This window comes from Epinephelus fuscoguttatus, linkage group LG3, assembly GCF_011397635.1.
Source record: "Epinephelus fuscoguttatus linkage group LG3, E.fuscoguttatus.final_Chr_v1".
NCBI classification, from domain to species: domain Eukaryota; kingdom Metazoa; phylum Chordata; class Actinopteri; order Perciformes; family Serranidae; genus Epinephelus; species Epinephelus fuscoguttatus.
In genome coordinates this window covers 44,705,022-44,721,639 of record NC_064754.1, presented here as the reverse complement: position 1 = coordinate 44,721,639, position 16,618 = coordinate 44,705,022, and the positions used below count along the sequence as shown (strand labels likewise).

Sequence of the window (16,618 nt, the reverse complement as noted above, 5' to 3'; positions counted from 1 at the left end):
CTGTTAGCCTTAAATTTTCCAAATCTGTAAAAACTTTTTGGACTTTTCCTTTTAATTGACATCATGACAGTAGGAAATCCAATGTCATCTCCAGGTGATGAGGTGATTTTAGGATGGATTTTTCCTTTGTTGCAGCCGGAGATGGGCAGGGTAAACACTGCTGCAGAGAAAAGCACACACTCACAAGATGAGTAATGGGGCTGCAGCAGCACTTACAGTATAGATTATCTCCTGTTGCCCACACTTAAGCTCTCTCCAGTACATTCATTCATTTACTTTGTCATCTATCATCTCCCCTTCTCCATATTCCTCTCTGTACAGTGTCTTTGCATTTCATGCATACTGAAGGTGCACAAAAGATTTTAATCACCTGCTTCTTTTATGAAACGAAATAAAAAGGTACTCTATACAACTATCGAGTCAGACATAAAACATACACATCTTTGTAAAGGAACTGTGTAATATAATTTATACTTATTTAGTGTGGTATGTTCTAGTCTTACTCTTAACTTGCAGTTAACTCCTGTTCAGTGTTTTCATATAAATATTATGTTTTAGATAGTATATAGATAGTTAGATGTAGTTAGATGTAGTATCTATAACATAGTAGATGTTATAGATAGTTCTTGTATTAATCACACTGGTACAGATCACAGTGTATGTGAGTATGTGTGCAAAAATATTTATAAAACTGGAGCTACTGCCTCACGGTTGTATGCCTCTATAAATCAGTCAGCTTAAATTTACAGTTTGCAAAGTCACTGATGAGTTTTAAACCACTGACAGACAATTAGCTGATTTCATTTGTGTTTTATATTGACTTTGTATGCTTGTCTTACTTAGTGTTTGTCTGCTTTTTACAATGCTGTCTTTTGTGCCTGGTGAGCCGAAGACAAATTTCCACCCCTGGGGGACAAAAAAGTTCTGTTCTGTTCCGTTCTGTTCTATCCATGTCTGTCCAGAGTTGCATGTACTGTAGCCATGACAATGGACAATGCATCAAATAGGCTGTGGATATTGCCCGCAAAGCTACATATTCTAAAACATGGATGCTTCACACACATCTTCACAGTTTCAAGGTGGACACCCAAGATTAGAGTCATCAGTTCAGTATCTGACCAAATATTTCCCCTTCTGTTACTGAGATATGTTGGGCTGTAGTCTCCTGGTCGACTAGTCGATTATTTGGTCGCTATGCTCTCATCCGACCAAATTCTCATTAGTCGAATAATCGCCGTGTTACTTTCATAAGGAGAAAAGTGCTACATCAACAGCTTTTCAGGATTAATCCATTATTTCCTGCAGCAGGGGGACAGGCTAAGTTACCTGTGAAAATGGGGGTGTTTTCAAAACACCCCCTTTGTTGACAGAAAGTCGGACTCACCCACCCTCACGCTCAGCGTCGTGGTGACGCAGACCTCCTGTCTGTTTCTGTAAGCTGAAATCATTTCCCTCAGTAGAAACGAAGCTTGTATTTACTTGTATTTCACAGATAAGAAACAATAAATTGTGAAGACAGTAAAGCCTTTTAAGTCTTGTGTGTGATTTATCCCTCAGGGATTTATACTTCGGGATTTATCCTGGCTTCATATGAGCAGAGGAAATCTCCGCTCATCGCTAGGCTAATTTGTTGATTAGCTAATTAGCCTATGGCTAAAATGCCACAGGCTAATTGTATTTGCTTGGAAAACGTGTTTAGTATAAGACAGTTGTTTTGTCGGTGAATGTTGTGAGTTGTAATGAAGCCAAACTGTGTACCGTCGCCTTTGTTAGATGCTGCTGTGTCCCTGGCTTCATATGAGAAGAGGAAAAGATCGCTAGATGCTAGGCTAATTTATACAATGTAAAACGCCATAGACTTGTGCTAATAATGTTAGCATGTTGTATTGATGGGGGAAATGTGTCCAGATAAAAACAAGTGTTTGTCTGTTCTGCGATTTATAGTGAAGCCAATTTGTGTACTTGTGTTTGAAATTGTCTCTATTAAGCCATGTTTAATATTTGTTTAATGTGCGTCTTGTACTAAATATATAAATAAAGTTTGATTTGAACTAAACTTTACAGCACTTAACACAGCCAACTAGTGTTTTGGAGGTGTAACTGCAGAGTGACACAGACACCACTGCAGAAGTAAAAATAACGTGCAGATTTTTTTTCCCCAAGACTAATCGATTAGTTGAAGATTATGTGCGACTTTAGTTGACCAAGATTTTCTTTGGTTGACTACAGCCCTAGAGATATGACGTTGGATAATGGCCAGGAAAGTGTTTTCAGTAGAACATTATGATCTCACTGTGAAGTTGACCTTTGACCTTTTGGAAAGAAGATATCATATGAACCATATGAATTCTTGAGGTGTGGCCAAAAACATGATTTGTGAGGTCAGTGACCTTGACCTTTGCGCGTCAACCACCAATCCTTGACTAAACTGGACATTTGTGCCAATTGTAAATACATTCATTTAAGGCCTTCTTCAGTGTTCAAGAGGATGAAACAAATGCTAGGTCACAGTAACCTTTGAACTTTGACCACCAAGATATAATCAGCTCATCATTGAGTCAACGTTGACATTTGTGCCAATTTTGAGGAAATTCCCTTTAGGCCCTCACGGGAATGAGATGGATGAGGTCACAATTACCTTAGCTTTTGACCGGTGACCACTAAAATCTAATCAGTTTATCGTTGAGTTGATGCAGACATTTGTGCCAAATTTGAAGAAAGTCCCTCAAAGCCCTTTGGAGATATCACATTCACAAGAATGAGATGGACAACCCAAAACAGCAAAGGCTATTGCCGGCGCAGAGACATAAAAACAATGAGCTGTGTAGGCTGTTCCTGTACTAGCCATGTCAACTAGTGATATAATCAATCTCCTCACATATTGACAGGACTTTGAGATCTCCACATTTTCAGACAAACCAACCATATTTGTATTTTGACAGAAATCTGAGATCTCAGTCTGTTATCTTTAAATATGGAAATACGCATCCTACACTATCAAAGTTAATTATATATTGTAGCTTTCTCATGGTAGGTCACTTATTTAACCAAGTACAGCTAATAAATGCCATAGATAAAGTAATGCAACACAGATTACATTTTTATCAATTACAAAACGTTTCGATGAGAGGTAGTGTATCTGAAAATGCATTAACTGATTTGCAGTTTAACCTGAACCCTCATTTTCCCGAACCAAAAAAATGCAAAATGCAAAAACACCCTGAAATATCATATTATTTTAGGGCCATATCGTCCACCCAAGTGGGTCAAGGAAGAGCTGAGTGTATGCAGTGGGAGCAACTCTACAATGAAGCAAGATCAAATAAATCAATGTATAGAAAACACTGGATTACTGTATGAAGCATATGCATAAGCCCGTGGTTGTCTAGTGGGTGTATTATGGAATTATGACGTTCTGTTTTTCCATCCATCCATCCTTTTTCATCCACCTACCCGGGGACGGGTCGCGGGGGCAGCAGGCCGAGCAAAGCACCCCAGACATCCCTCTCCCCGGCAACGCTTTCCAGCGCCTCCTGGAGGACCCCAAGGTGTTCCCAGGCCAGACGAGATATGTAATCCCTCCAGCGTGTCTGGGTCTGCCCCGGGGCCTCCTACCAGTGGGACGTGTCCGGGACACCTCCAGCGGGAGGTGCCCAGGAGGCCAGGGCTTGACGCTAACTTTTTTCCCAAGGAGCACATGTGCTCCTAAGTTGAAAAAGTAAGGAGCGCACAAAGAGCTTACGGGGCACAATGTAAATTGATCAAATAATGTGTTTTCCGTAATAAACGTGATGCAAATAGACATTTACAAGCAAAATTATTTAATGAATTTGTATACAAAATGTACAGAAAGGTAAAATCATCAAGTTTTGAAAAAGTATTGCAATTTAATTTTGTCTTTAATATTATTATCTTATATATATTATCTTTGCAATATGATTATCTTATGTAATGTTATTACTATCCTAAAACATTCTCCAGGTCCTCTGAAACTCTGCTAGACTTATTTCCACCCTGCCCAGCAGCGGTACCGTGGCGAACGGTCCCTAACTATGGGGAGAACGGAGCCTCTTTTCCCGGTCCCTCTTCCCCGCCACACTTTGACTTATTCCCACCCAGCCGACAGCCTGGCCGTGGAGAACGGTCCCTAACTGCATCAATAAGTGATTAACATAGGGGCGATCAAAATAAAATAAATAAATAAGATAAAAATCAACCAGCCACCCTCCTCCCCTGACAGTCCCTTCATAAGTAAAGAACAGTCCCTAAAGTGCGGTGAGGTTTGTGGACCGTTACCTGGCTGCCACAGCTTTTTCATTTCTCTGCCACAGAGAAATGTGAACGGCTCGTTTCTCCTCTAACACGCTACATACTTGTGTGCCGCCACGGCTCGGTTGTCCAGGTACTACTGGGCAGTCATGACACCAACAAAAGAGGAAATTACTGGACCTGGAGTCGGACTTCTCTGTCGCGGTAAGCCATTGTCTTGCGCACTATGATCCTCCGCCGTATTCCTGTCACAACCGCCATGATAATAGGGGCGCCCCAGCGCCCACTCCACTAACTTGACGTGGAAATGAGTGGTAGTCTAGAAAACTGGAGAGTTGTTTTTTTTTGTTGTTGTTGTTGTTGTTTGTTTGTTTTGGGTTTTTTCACATAGATTACACCCTGGGCGGTCGCCCACATTGTCCATAGCAAAAACCGTCCCTGCCTCCACCACACTTTGACTTATTTCCACCATGCCGACAGTGGGACTTACGATAACACGCTACGCTACGCTCCCCTATGCGACCCTCCAGCGGATAAAAACTACATGAAATAGTGTGCTAAACGAGCACAATGTGTTTTTAAATGAATAAACCATTAGCAGAGGTGATATGTGATGATTTTTTTTCATGCATTTACTCATGTTTATCCATGACATTGTGTAAATGTCCGTGGCGGACATTTGAAAGCGAGTAGATGAAAAACAGTACAGTAAACTTGTAGATAACTCAAATATATGTAATAACTTAGGTGGAAAATGCTTTAACATTTCATGCAGCCTACATGCAGCCTCTCGGCTCGGCTTCTCTACGTGTTGCTTCCGTACGCAGTCAGTGGAGCCCATATGAATACGCCGCGACGCTACGCTGTGGACCCCGGCCGTTATATTCATTATGCCGACAGTGGCTTGGAAAACCGCCCATAACCGTGTCACACAGGGAAGAGGGAAGAGGGAAGGCGGCTGGAGTTCCTCCAACATTTGCGGTTAGATTATCATATTTTTTTTATTGACAAAAATATAGGCTGCTTCGGCTGATTTTTTTATGCGCACATGTGCCCCTAAATATTTTCTACAGTTCGCACACACCTATTTTTAGTCGCAAATGCGAGTGAAACGCTCGCACTGTCAAGCCCTGCCAGGAGGCATCCTAGTCAGATGCCGGAACCACCTCAACTGACCCCTTTCGACGAGAAGGAGCAGCGACTCTACCCCGAGCCCCCTCCGGATGCCCGAGCTCCTCCCCCTATCTCTAAGGCTGAGCCCAGCCACCCCACAGAGGAAACTCATTTCCGCCACTTGTATCCGCGATCTCATTCTTTCAGTCACTACCCAGAGTTCATGACCATAGGTGAGGGTTGGGACGCAGATGGACCAGTAAATTGAAAGCTTTGCTTTCCGGCTCAGCTCTCTCTTTACCACGACGGACCGAAAAAGTAAGTAGTGAATATAAAAAGAAATACAAAATGTATCTACAAAATAAGCATATATATGAAACAATAAAAAGCTATGATATGTTACTGAAAAATATATACATTCAGTACACAGATCTGATTATAAGCCTATACATATAATAGCTTAAGAATCACTGATTCAACTCAGTAAACACCTCTCATGTTGCCTTGAATGTGTGAAATTTGTTACAGCTCATACAGGCTATGGATGTGTAACGTGACAACACAGCTGATTCCCAAAAGAACAGCCGAATGATGCGTCATCTTAAATGTCGAAAGGAACTGTGGGATGGCAATACTTCCTTTCCTTTTGTAAAGGATGGTCCAGTGTATCTTATGCTAAAGGAAGACAGGAAAGGAAGAACTGAAGTGCCTTTCCTTAGCATTTAGAGAACTTAAACAGCTCTTATCATGGCTGCCACTTTGATAAGTCCAGCTCAGTTAGAAAGCTTCCTAGGGAAAAAGGACTATTTGACCCAAGTTTTGGTGTGTTTCACTGCGTGAATGATTTTTTTTTTTTTAAACTGTATTTGACAAAGCAAATTAGTAGTACACAGACATATTTTTGTAGGAGGCACAGTTGAGTATAGCATATGCTGAAAAATTACTCTCAACTTAATTCACAACTTTTGTGTAATGCTCTGTATGCACACACACAGACACACAGAGCAGGCAAATGGGATTACAGAGTGTGTCTGCAGGCTGTAACTGGGAGTTAGTGCGTCACTCCTGCTGAGCCAGATTAGACTGAGCCTCACCTCAACCTCATAGGTCTGTTTAGGGTACCAGACTGGCTAAAACTGTAACACAGACACCGTTTATCTGCTGTTCATTACTCACTTCCCCCTCACTGTCTGCCTGTCTCACTCTCACGCTCTCTAAATCCTTTAATCTTGTCATCTTTCTTTATGTGTACACATACAAACTATATGTGTGTAATATTTGTAATTATCGGCTATGAAAGATGGACATTCACACACACACACACACACACACACACACCTGCTCTCTGCCCTGTGTATCAGGGCTCCATGAAGGCGCCAGTTACAGTTCCGCTCTGCTTTCTCTCCATCCATCGTTCTGCTGAAGAGGACCAGCGTGACGTGTCTTCATCTCCTGAAGGCACACAGCATCACGATTAAGAGTTAAGGTACACTGTGGGGTACTTCAGATTGTTGTGGTGTGAATCACAGAGTCAGAATCATTTTGCATATTCATAAATTGTCCGATTGATGTATTATACACAAACAGATAGATAAAGAGACAGACAGACAAATGCACAGACAAAAGCAGGAGTATCAGTATTAGTATTATCAATGTACTATCATACCATCGATGACAGCTTCATGCACCACGCATCATTTTCATCTAAAAGGAACGGAAAGCTATAAAGAGAAAGTGAACAATGAAGGGGAGCCTCCCTCTCCATTCACGTGCTAATCAAACAACTCTGTAATTATCACAGGGAGAGAGAGGAGGGAGAGAAAAGAGTGTGAGGAAGCAAAGAGAGGGAAACAAGGAAGGATGATAAGAGGAAGCACAGAGGAGGAGGAGGATGAGACAAGACCAGACACGGTGAAAAAGACGCACTTTGTCATCAGAGCAAATGACAGACAGACACAGACTACGGCAGAGAGAAAGGCCAGAAAAGAGGAAATGTAGGAGTGAGGAGAAGGAGGATGACAGCGAACTGAATCGAGGGAGGAGAAGTATGGAGAGACAGACGAGGCGAAAAAAGACAGCAGGGCTCCATCGCAACGGGATGGGCCTGCCTGGGCTGCTTGTGCTGTTTGTGGAGTCCCACTTGCCCCTGCTCTGCTCCAAACACCATCCATATTTAATGAGGCCCTTACAAAGCCCTGAGAAAAGAGATGCTGGGAACTCTTCCCCAGCCCCCCACCCCACCCCCAGCTCCGCCTTCCCCGCCACTCAAAATCTCACTTCTCGGTACTTCTCTCTTTCATAATTCTTTCTTTTGGTTTCTTTTCTGATTATATCTCTTTGGATAATTCTTTAGTTATTTTAAGAGATTGATTGTTTCCTGCAGCTCCTCTGCATCTTCAACTCCATCCTAAGTACTACAGGGAATTAAGCAAGCTCACAACACTAAACTATAAGCTCAGCTTGTGGTTGGAAATGGAGTGTTAATTTTAGTTCTGTGCATTTCAAACACAAGGACTGCTTCTCCATTTAGAAGGGCTAGGCACAATCTCTCAGTTCTCTCAGTCATAAAGAAACAGCATACATGTGTGCTGCCATTCTCTTTCTCTTTCTTGTAGCCACTCACATTCAAAAACAAATCGAGGCACATGCTTTTTGTGACTGTGTACTGTATGGGTGGGTCTATGTGCAACAAAGTGGTTGATGTTATGAGTGTATGTATGTTTTTATTATGTGAGTGAATGGTCGGAGTTTGTGTGTGTGTGTTTGTGTGTGTGTTAGTCAGAGTGCTGCGTGCATCAATAATGTATCTAGATAATGCAGCCGCTTCACTCTACCAGGAACAACTAACAGGCATACTGACGCACAGAAGAGGACAGAGAATGAAGAGGAAAGACAGAGAGACAGAAAGAGAGAGAGACATAGAGCCAGAGAGAGAGAGAGAGAGAGCAAGAGAGAGAGAGAGAGACATAGAGCCAGAGAGAGAGAGTTCATTTTGGCCAGCCCATCACTCACACACACACAGAGGATATAAAAATATATATTTACGTGTTTTATTTTATTCATATGTATTTTATGAAAAGTATCTATTTTATTTGATTTTGATTAATTTTCATAACACTGTTATTGTGTATTTTGTGTTTGTATTTGATGCTTTTGCAATGTTTTTTTGAAAACCTTCATGGCAATAAAGCTTTTAAATTTGAATTTGAGAGAGAGAGAGAGAGAGAGAGAGAGAGACAGACAGACAGACAGACAGACAGACAGACAGACAGACAGAGAAAACACATGGAGGTAACAGAAAGGAGGGATAAGTAAGGAAAATGTGAGTGATATAAAAATGGAGCAAGAAGGTAAGGGTATGATCAGTGGGGAAACCTAAACACCATGTGTCACACATAAGTGTCAAATACTATTTGGGATCTGTCATCAGTCTTTTAAAGGGCAGAATCTAGAATATGGAGAATCTAACCAAGCTAAAGATGTGTAGCTTCTCCATATTGACAAAAGTTAAAACGTGAACTCAAGTGAGTAGCCAACATCCCGGTTTTATAGATCCAAAGAACTTCTATAAAAATGAACTGCTTGGCAACCAGACCAGGCATCTAATTGAGACAGGCCTGTATTTGTCAAAATGTGACTGGGCGTTTAACAGGGACTAGGCTTTTAATTGAAGTTTTTGTCATGGTGATGTTTGTTTTGTGTTTGGGGTTGTTCTGTGTTCTTTTTCCCCTCACTCTTTCTGTTTTTTCTCCCTGGCAGTGTGTGGGCAGCTGAGGGTGTGGCTGGCTGAGCAGGGCCTTCACTATGAGGCACACCTGGGGCTCATCAGTAATCACTCCTGCAACTCTGAGTCAGTCACCATGGTAACAGACTCTGTGAACATAACCTGCTCGCTGACATGTTTTCTTCAATAAACCCTGAATTTTTCTCGGTCTCCTCCCTCTTACACGCTGTTTCATTTCCTGATTCATTCAGGCCGTGTCAAAGCTCGTGTCAAAGCTCGTATCAAAGCGCATTAATTAGCGGAGATTTACCGTCTGTCACAGTCTAAATCCTGCTGGATATTAGTTTGTTACTCAGGACTGTCTTAAGTTACTGAATTTATGCACATCAATAATTTCTTTGGACATCAGTTTTTGTCTTTACATTCAAATATTACACAGCGAGAATTCACCCTCAGCTCAGAATCAAACCTCTGTCCTTTTTATATTTATTATTTTTTTATAACACTATGCACAAGGACTGTCAGTCTGTTAGAGCAGCTCCGAAATGTTTATTGCACATAATGTGTAGGTCTAATTATTTAAATTTTAAAAATCGGTATGAAGCTTTAGACATGTAGTATCAATGACTAATGATCTCTATCACTGATGTCATTGGTCGCACTGATGGAACATAATTCCTATAGCCTAATATTGGGGATTACATGTTCATATTTCTGAGTGAGCAATCGTGCAGCATTTCAGAGTCTTTAAATTTACTACATTTGTAGCTGAAATAAAGTCACTGAATGCTGTTGAGTCAAGATACAAATAGATGTCCAACATTTTAAAATCTACTGTATTTTAACCTCAACGTCTTTTCAAGTGCAAATCACCAAACATATTATTACTGGGTCAGACTGTGAGTTTACAGCCATGTCTTTATGTCTCTGATCTATAGCCTAGCCTATATGTTTTAAATCTTCCTATTTTTCAGTTGCTGCCTCCTGTGTTTCTCCCCATCAGATTAAATCTGAACAAATATATTATTATATATAATTAATATAATGTAGCCTAATGTATCTACAGCCTGATACACAGTCAGATTCCACCACTTTGTCTTCATTAAGAATTATGTAAGTCTGATAAATGTCAAATAAACGGACAACACCGAACAGAACTTTTTTATTAACTTTATGGTTAACTTATTTACAATTTCCTCGCTCTGACTCAGGCTCTTCTTTTAAAGATAAACGTGCACCGTCTGCTACACATGCATATCTCTACATCCACTGGATTAAAATGGAGGTGCTGTCTTTCATTTACCTGTTGCCATGGTGAATCGTGGAGTCAGAGCTCCATTGATGATGGCTTTTTATTGTCAGCTTAACTCAGAGTGAACATACTCAGAGTTGACTAAACTAACTCAAATCAGCTGTTCTAACCGGTAACTCAGAGTTTCCCATCTCAGGGTAAATCAACTCAGAGTTCAGGGTCAGACTCAGAGTTTGTTGAACCTCCTACCTGGAATACCCCTCAGGGCTTCTTGTGAGCTTCTTTGAGTTTTTGTTATTTAGAGTATGGACTGACCCGAGTTTTTTCCTGTGTATAGTTTTCCAGTGTGCCTTGCCTGCAGTCTCCAGTGCTACTTTATTTCTGGTGCTCAACCTCTGTGGATCTCCTGGACAATTTGCCACCTCACCTGCAATGCCAGTCAGCCCGCAGCCACCACCTCCAGTCTCTTGCCTTTTTTCTTTGAGACAGTATTCTTTCAATAAACACCCCAAGAACTGTCCTTGCCTCTGTTGCTGCATTTTTGGGATCCAAACACCAAAACTTAAAACCTAACAGTTTTACACACACACACGCACACACACACATACACATATATAAACAAGTCAACGCAGGGGACTCCTAGATAATGTCATAATATCAGAGGGTTAGGGTATGGATGGTTGATGTTTTCAGCTAAATACAGTACCCAAAACATGCATCGGCTGTTATCAAGAGTCACAAAGTAAGAATTCCAGTATTGAGCTAAAAACACAGTATAGCATCTGTTTGGATGAAACACACCAATCACACACACGTTCCTCTGTTTGGGTTTCTGAACAAGGTATGCCACATCTGCTCACTTTAAGGATTTAGGCTTGCTTATCAGGATACTTACATGAAAATAAAGCTACAAGCAATACAACACAGGACAGCACAGCAGTCAGTGCTATTTTTTTAAATTAATTAATTAATTTTTACCTGTCTTTGCTGTCATTGGGTCTGCTTGTGTCTGGTTCAACAATAGCCAACAAACAGAAACCATCAGAAATCTCAGATTTCTGTCTGAGTTGCCTTACATATAAATTCCACTTCTTCTGGGAAAGACCTTCGGTTTTCAAATGTTTACATTTGACCGCAAATGTAAAAGTGGTATTACTGGGTAAATCACCCAGCCTCTGTTAGCCTCTTTCACACTGCATGTATGACTTCATGCTCTAGCTTGCCTCATGCAGTAAGCATTATACAAACAATTTTTCTCTTATTCTTGTCTGTATCCAAGATTTTGTTGGCACTCATTAATTTTTGGGATTCACCAATGTTTTCTTTTTTTTCTCTTTTCTTACAGAAAATAATATTATAATATATAGTGGTCGAGAGCACTCTTACCAAGATAAGAAAAAAAACCTCTCATTTTCACAGTCCACTAATTGTTCAAAACGAGGAAATACAAGTTTCAAATTTGAGGAATATAACAAAATGCAGATTATTTTGTTTTAGCAGTGTTTCCCATACATTGATTTATCTGTGGCGGTGCACCACGAATAAATTATCTCCGCCACATATAGATTTTTATGCTTTTGGTGCTACCTGTTCGACCTCGCTCATAAACACATTATAATGGGACTCACTGTCTGTGAATGTAGCTTGTCGTTACAATTCCGGTGCAATAGGTGGCGGTATGCATCGTAAAGACGCACTTAACACACCTGGTCCACCAGAAGAAGAAGAACAAGAAGCAGACGTAGTAGCAGAATGGATCCGAAGACCTCTCGGTACAAATATGTGGGCAAAGAAGTCCAAAAGTGGTTCGAACAACTCTAACTCATCATGTTATATTAGCCTGTGTCTGTATTAACATAGCTGGAAGCTCAACATGTGCAGAGACATTAACTCACGCTGTTAGTAGTGTTAACTGCAGCATGAGTCCCGTAGCAGCTCGCCCCCGTTAATCAATTACAGTGGCTGCACCGGCAACGGGAGCAGCGCGACAACTCTCTATTTTACGCGGCTCTTCTATATCAGGGCCGCTTCATCGACACGTACGTGGGCTGGCCGGGGTCGGTGCACGACTCCAGGGTACTCCGGCACAGCCCACTGTACAGGCGGGCCATCTACCCTCCTCCAGGGTACTTCATCTTGGCAGACGGTGGGTACCCGTGCCTCCAACATCCACTCCCCCTCATCACTCCCTACAAGCAGCTGGTACAAGGTGTGGGAGCCCAGCGCTTCAACAGCCATCATTCCAGGGCATGCTCCATCATAGAGCGTGCCTTTGGGATGATGAAGACGAGGTTTAGGGCCATCTTCCTCCAAGCGCTGGAGGTGCACCACACCTTTGTGTCTCAGGTATGTCATTACATAACAGAATTATTGTTAAATGGTGAATACCAGTAAATTAATTAAAATTAAATTACAATTACATTAAATTAATCTTTTTTTCCCTTCTTTTCTTCAGGTCATAACAGCATGTGCCGTCCTGCACAACATCTGCCTGGGTGCTGGTGACATCATGGCCCCAGAGGATGAAGTGCAGGACGGCATGCCGGAGGATGAGGGGGAGAACACGTTGGAGGCAGTCAGTGATGCTCCATGGCGGAACCAGCTGTCTGCCGAGGTGTCTGCCCTGGAGGAGGGTGTCCTTGACCATGATTACCTTTAGAAGGCAAGTAAAATAATTTTAAAGCTATTCCTATTTAAAGTGTTTTGTAAAGTTTTGTTTGTTGAAGTAGTTTGTGGTGGGATGTTTAAAAAGTTGTGCAGTAGTATTCTGTTTGTTTTATTCTTGCCTCTCTTTTAAACATTTTTAGTGACATGGCAGCCGTCGATTACGTCAGCCCTGCAAACCCCGTTGATGGACGATGTGGTGGACAGTGGAGACATGCATCCCCCACCCCCCACATGATGTCCCACTCACAGCCAAAAGACTCCAGGGTCTTTATTGTGGCATCCCATCCAGTCCAGCAGCACCACCGGGGACTCCTGCTCAGCCAATAATCATACTGTAAATAAATGTAGTTTTTTGTTATTTAATAGGTTAGTAATGTGTTTAATAATTTTCTGCTGATCATTTGTAAATAGTTGTACATGTTAAGAATGCCCACTTGTAAATAACTAAAAATGTTCAGATTGTATCTTTGTAAATAGTTATGAGAAAAAAAATAAATTGTGCTGTCACTGAAAAGTAGTTCAAAAGTTTACTCTAGTTGTAAATAAGAAATGGAAAGGATAACGATTACAAGACTTTAATTTAACTATATACAACATTTGAAAAAGATAATGGAATTATATAATATTTTTAATCAACAACTAACTATAACTATATACAACATTTTAAATTAACATTTGAAAACAAGAAACAGCAACACATAAAACTTAATTGAACAGGATAAAAAAAAAAGCTAAAAAAAAATCACCGCCTCTCAACCATTCTCTCCAGTAAATTAAAAAGTCTCTCCATTCTCTCCCGGCTCTCTCTTTCCCTCCTCTCCTCAGCCTCCCTCTGCAACCTCATGTCCTCTCTCAACAGCTCCAACATCTCATCTTCTCTTTCTCTTCTTCTTTTACGTGTCCCTCCTGCTACTGGCCCTGGCTGCCTCTCCTCATCCTCCTCCTCCTCCTCCTCCTCCTCATGCTGCTCACCCACTGCAGCACTTGGCCCTGGTGTGTCCTCAGGGATGGAGGCAATTAGGACAGGTGGGGCAATGGAAGGCCTCTGTCCTAAAACCTCATCCATGAGGACAAACCAGGGCCAGGTGGCAGCAGTGGGCTTCCCGCTGACCCCCTGCACTGTCCCTGGATCTTTGCATTCCTAAGGTAGAGGAAATCAATCACAACAGCAGCAATTTTCTGCAAAGTATTTATTAAAAAAGTCTTGAAAAAGAGGTTATCATGGACTCAAAAAGAGGTATGTTTGAGATGCTCTTTGGAATGGGATTCATGTAGTGATAAAGAAACGAAGAAAAAAAAACCCAAGGCACTCTCCCAAAGCAGTTAAAATGCCTTTATTCTTAAGCTATGGTCATATAAACCTTAAAAACACAGTCCTTTGACACGTTTCAGCATCAAGCCTTCAACAGGAAGTTAAACAGATTCAAGGAATAAAGAATAAAGGCATTTTAACTACTATGGCAGAGTGCCTTGGAGTTTTTTCTACATTTCTTTATCAAAGTATTAACTTGGTTAAAACAAATGTAGTTTCCATATCATTATCCAAACCTGCACGTACTTTATATATTTTTTTTAAGTTGCCCCACTTTTTTTTGCCTGTTGAGGCTCCACTTTCCCCTCCAGGCCCATTTTTTGAAGGATTGTTCTAAACAAGAGAGAAGCATTACAAAAGGTAAACACACAAGATCACAAAAGGTGACATCAGGACAAACATTAAACTCCCACCACCACCACCTAAAAACAACATTAATTTGTGATCTTAGGATTATATTTGTACTTTGTACAGGATTTGGGTTAATTTAAGTAACCTTTACATACAAATATATGTAGAGTACAGATGGGCTATTTATTATTGCCTTAACAGGTACCTCCATCCGAGTGTGGCCATATTTTTGGCCCCTGTGAAGGGGTGGTCATTTTCACCCCTGAGTTTGATAAACCCCTCCGTTTGCTCCTTGCTCCCTACAACAAAATGAAATGTAAGACATATTTTCTATTATGTCAACAGGCAAAATGATATCCATATATAGGCCTAATAACGACAATAACAATAATGCTCCTGAAGTTAGCTCTAGGCTATATTCCATCCAAAAGTTTAATTTAGTTTAGTACAGTTTTACAGCCTAGAAATACACACACACAACTCACAACCTACCCTCTCATTAACTTTATATTTGTTCACTGCAGTGCGTTTATGCACCTGATGTGAGGTATACACATCCTACAACATCTCCACAGTTACAGTAAGATATAACGAGTCACTCTCCGAGCTTTTAAACAATTGAAAGTGAAGGGGTTTAAGGCTTTAACCGTTACCGTTACTTTTAAAGGCTAACTGAGCTCCTCCTATCAATAGGTTAACGTTAAGCTAACGTTACATCGCGGAGCTGGCTCTACATTCCGGTGGCTACGTGTTAGCATTACTAACGTCACATATTTTAACAGCCATTTAGAGGTTCTAAGGCCCCTTGAACTTCTGGCGTTAAGTAAAAATCCGTTACTTACATTTGAAAGTGTATTTGCTGCCGCTGCCGGTGCTTGTATTTGCCGCCATCGTCAAAAAGATCCGGGTTGAACAAAGGCGCGCAAAGCATCTTGGGATATGGGAGGCCACGAAGGATAGTCGCGGTGCATCCTCCGAATACAGGGAAAAGGAGGGCGCATTTGTCGGCTGCATTTGGAGGAGCCTTCGAATTTGGATGAATTGGGACAGCCTTCGCGCAGCGTTGTGACGTAAGCAGCCTTCAAATTCGCCCTCCGAAGGATGCAGACCCTGAATTGGGACACAGCTATACAGTCAGCTTGTAGGCTACTAGCAAACATTCCAGTAGCTAACATTTGCTTGCAAGTAGCCCTACAGTGGTTAGCTAGTTAGCTATCATATAGAATCCTTTCTGGGGATTTTGGAGGCTGCAGCAATGTCTGTCTACTTCTTTCTCCACTCTCTCATTTGACATGTCCTCACAACACTCACGTTGACAGCTCCCCTTTGTCCTTCTTTCCCACATTCTCAGACAAATGTAGCTAAATATGCAGCTTGAAACAGTTCAAACAACTGAGGAGGAAAACTGGGAATGTGTATGAGCCAATCACAGCGCAGTAGTACCGCTCAATCACAGCAAAATAAGGCAGGACCAAGTGGAATATGCTCTGATATAATGCTGACTGGCAATGCCACTGAAATGATTGTGTCATATATTTTGGACTGTGGAAGAGGAGTTGTGGAGTGAACAGGAAAGCCTTTCTGAGTGGACAAAATTTGCTGCAGCCCTCAAAATCCCCCGTAAGTATGCTGTAGCTAGCAAACTAACCACCATAGAGGTTATTTGCAAGCTAACGTTAGCTACTGGAATGTTTGCTATTAGCCTACAAGCTAACCACATGTTTTAACTAAAGATTAACTGTTACTAATACTAGCTTAAAAATTCCCATCATGTAACCATTTACAGGAGTGAAGCCAGAAATCCTCAGCTAAAAAGTATGGTTTGCTTGTAGACTAATAGCAAACATTCAAGTAGCTAACGTTAGCTTACAAGTAGGCAAACCTTGTTTTGGGATGGGGACAGTGGTTAGCTAACGTTAGTTAGGTAAGG

General features: G+C 41.3%; 1 protein-coding gene across 1 annotated transcript in view; it reads right to left on the bottom strand.

Annotated features, from left to right (window-relative positions):
* Nucleotides 1–6,835, bottom strand: part of LOC125886529 (FERM and PDZ domain-containing protein 1) — a 49,763-nt gene extending 42,928 nt beyond the window's left edge. Inside the window, exon 1 of the mRNA XM_049572791.1 lies at nucleotides 6,721–6,835. The gene's annotated coding sequence lies outside the window, so the exon portion shown is untranslated. The remainder of the gene's footprint in view (nucleotides 1–6,720) is intronic.
* Nucleotides 6,836–16,618: the final 9,783 nt, after the last annotated feature.